The sequence below is a fragment of the Rhinopithecus roxellana genome, chromosome 5 (genome assembly GCF_007565055.1).
Source record: "Rhinopithecus roxellana isolate Shanxi Qingling chromosome 5, ASM756505v1, whole genome shotgun sequence".
In the NCBI taxonomy this organism is placed as follows: domain Eukaryota; kingdom Metazoa; phylum Chordata; class Mammalia; order Primates; family Cercopithecidae; genus Rhinopithecus; species Rhinopithecus roxellana.
The window spans coordinates 96,003,872-96,007,127 of NC_044553.1; positions in this window are offsets into that span (position 1 = coordinate 96,003,872).

Here is a 3,256-nt window from a genome sequence, read left to right on the forward strand (position 1 = left end):
TATCATTATTATAATTATTATTATTATTTGTTAATGGTCAACATACTCAGTGTGAGGTTATAGCTCCTTGCAGTTTTAATTTGCATTTCCCTGATGATTAGGATGTTTAGCATCATTTCAAATACCTATTCATCATTTGTAGGTCTTTTCGGATAAATGTCCATGTACCACCACTTTGATGAAATAAGTTATGCTAACATTATAATTTAGGGTGATATTATGTTTTTGTATTACTGAGGCCTTAGGCCATGTAGCATCAGTTTGATCAGATAGTTTATGCTAATGTAATTTATAGTGAAATACCTATTTTTTTCTCTAGGAGACGGAATCTGAGTAGCTGTCAATTATACAGGTGCTGCTTAACAGCATGTTGGATCCTCAATACAAACCATGAACATTAGACACTGGGAGAGACTTCCTGGCTGGCAGAAAATCACCAATATAGTCACACATGTCTGGGAGAAATAAGTATATCCATGTTATTCCACTGGAAAGAGGACACCTGCCAGCTTGTGCCTAGTTTCTCTTGGACTTTGCTCCATGTGCTTTTTTCCTTTGCTGATTTAAATCTACATTCTTTCACTGTAATAAATGGCCACAGGGAGTATATCAGTTTTTCTGAGTTCTGTGATTCCTTCTAGTGAATTATTGATCTTGAAGCTGGTCTGGTGGACAATGGATTTACAGCTCATCCCTGATAGCCTCTGGTTAATAGCAGAACAGTGTCATGACCCTCATATTAACAAATCGGAGTTAAATAAGTATATTTCATCATTTTTTGGACTTTGTAGAATATAGTAACAAAGCTAGAATTCTCATGAATCTTATATCCAAACAAAATGCTAAAAAGCAAAGCATTTTTTCTCTGTAAGATTCGCATGAATCTTCTATCTGAACAAAATGCTGAAAAGCAAAGCAATTTTTCTTTAGATTTTTGCTGGAAAATCTTGTTTTTATTTTTAGCATTTTGTTTGGAATGATTTTCATTCATTCATTTATTCAAATAGATATTGTCTACCACATTTCAGACTATGTGTTAGTTTTTGGTGTTTTTTGTTTTTGTTTTTTGAGACAGAGTCTCGCTCTGTCACCCAGGCTGAACTGCAGTGTTGTGATCTCGGCTCACTGCAATCTCTACCTCTCAGGTTCAAGTAATTATGGTATCTCAGCCTTCTGAGTAGCTGGGATTACAGGCATGTGCCACCAGGCTCGGCTAATTTTATATTTTTAGTGGCACAGGGTTTCACCATGTTAGACAGGCTGGTCTCAAACTCCTGGCCTCAAGTGATCTGCCCACCTTGACCTCCCAGAGTGCTAGCATTATAGGTGTGAACCACCGCTACTGGCCGTGTTCGTTTTTAAAAATAAAAAAGTAGAAATGTGTAAACCAGGTATTATTAGCCCTAGCACTGTCATCTTTCTTTCTTTTTTTACAAATAAGAAAACCACTGAGAAATTTTATCTGGAGAATATCATCCAGATCAACACTAAGGTCAGGCTACAAACATCAAAGAAGACCGATATTTCTTATTTTTCCCCTTTTGAAAATGTTTTAATTAAAAATTTTTAAATTTCTTGGGCACAGAGTTGTATGTATTTATGGGATACACGAGATATTTTTGATACAGGCAGATAATGTATAATAATCACATCATGGTAAATGAGGTATTCATCACCTCAAGCATTTATCCTTTCTTTATTTTATAAACAATCCAAATATACTATTAAAATATTTTAAAACACACAATTAAATTATTATTGACTATAGTCACCTTGTTCATAAAGCTTTGGAAAAAGGAAAAGTATCTTTTCTTCAAGAAATATATATTATGGCTATGCCATATCGTGCTTGACAGCTAATATAAATTCATGGAGGAGGACAACCCAAGGAGCTGCAGTTGTTTCTAATGGTTCCAGTTTCCTTTTCCAGGGAACTAATGACCAAATGTATATTTAGGCAACTGATATCCTTTTACCATACTGAATCTATGGAAGAAAGGTGAAAAATATCACAGAGGAAGAGAGAGAGGTAGAGAATAGCATCACATTCAGCTATGAGGTCAGAGTTCTAGATATTATGATTAAATTAGCTCACAATTTTATAATTTCTAGCCATATAATTAAAATAGAGCTGTCTCAATTTACAAGATACATACAGAATGATATTTCCCTCTTCTAGACTAATTATAACTGCTATTTAAGGATTTTTCAAATGTATAACTCCAGATAATTACTGTAAGACACTGCCAAATTCAGAGCATAACTGAAATTTGGGTTTCTTAAATGGTGTAACGATAGCTTTATGATGTGCTTCTTACTTTTATATTCACAGGATGAAATTAAGGTCTTCATAATTATGTTATTCACGGAAATAATGGTTTTCTGACTTAGAGTCTTCTATGGATAAAGTGTGTATTTTCTGCTCTCACTTGGCAGTACTCATCCTGAAGAATTATATGACACAATTGAAACAGGCTCATTGTAGAATGTGACAAAATATTCTTTTATTTTAACCAATCTGTCTGTGTAATTCTTTGAATCCTTTTCATTTTTCCATTATTAGAGATAAGTGCTTTTGTAACTGTGTTCTCAGAACAGGTAATGAACACCTGTGTCTGCTCTGAATTATGAATAGTCTGTTAATTTCCTTATGAAAAAATATAAAAAGCAGAGTGGAATCCTGTTACAATAATCAGCCAGAGCAGTTTAGATGAATCATTGCTTTTGAACGATCATCAAATGCCAATATTCCCCCAAATGCTGATTTTTACTAATTCAGGCATTTCTGAAAAAGAAAATTGCTATCTTGCAAGAATAATGTCTTATATTTTAGAATCTGCACTCTCTAGAGAAAATATTATTAACTCTAATTAGGAGACTCAGCACCTGTAACAACCAAGCAGCTCTTGAAAGCTGTAACATTATTTATGATGTTCTAAAAGTATTTCAGTGTTATTTATATTTTCAGATTCAAAGCAGCTAGCTAGTGGTCATTCTCTTGTCTAAGGCAACCACATTTGAGAACAAAGTCCAGAGTCCAGCAGTGGAATCATTCAGTCACTAGCAATATACTTATTTTAAAGTATGTGCCATTCATTGCCAGGTTATTATCTACTCCAGTATGTAAAAATGAGGAGCTGTCTTGTTTTTAAGAAACAAGTTAAAAAGAGAAAAAAAAAAGAGATATCTTTCTAATATAATTATTATGGACTTTCTATATGATTATTATATAATTATATAATAAATATAAAGTTTC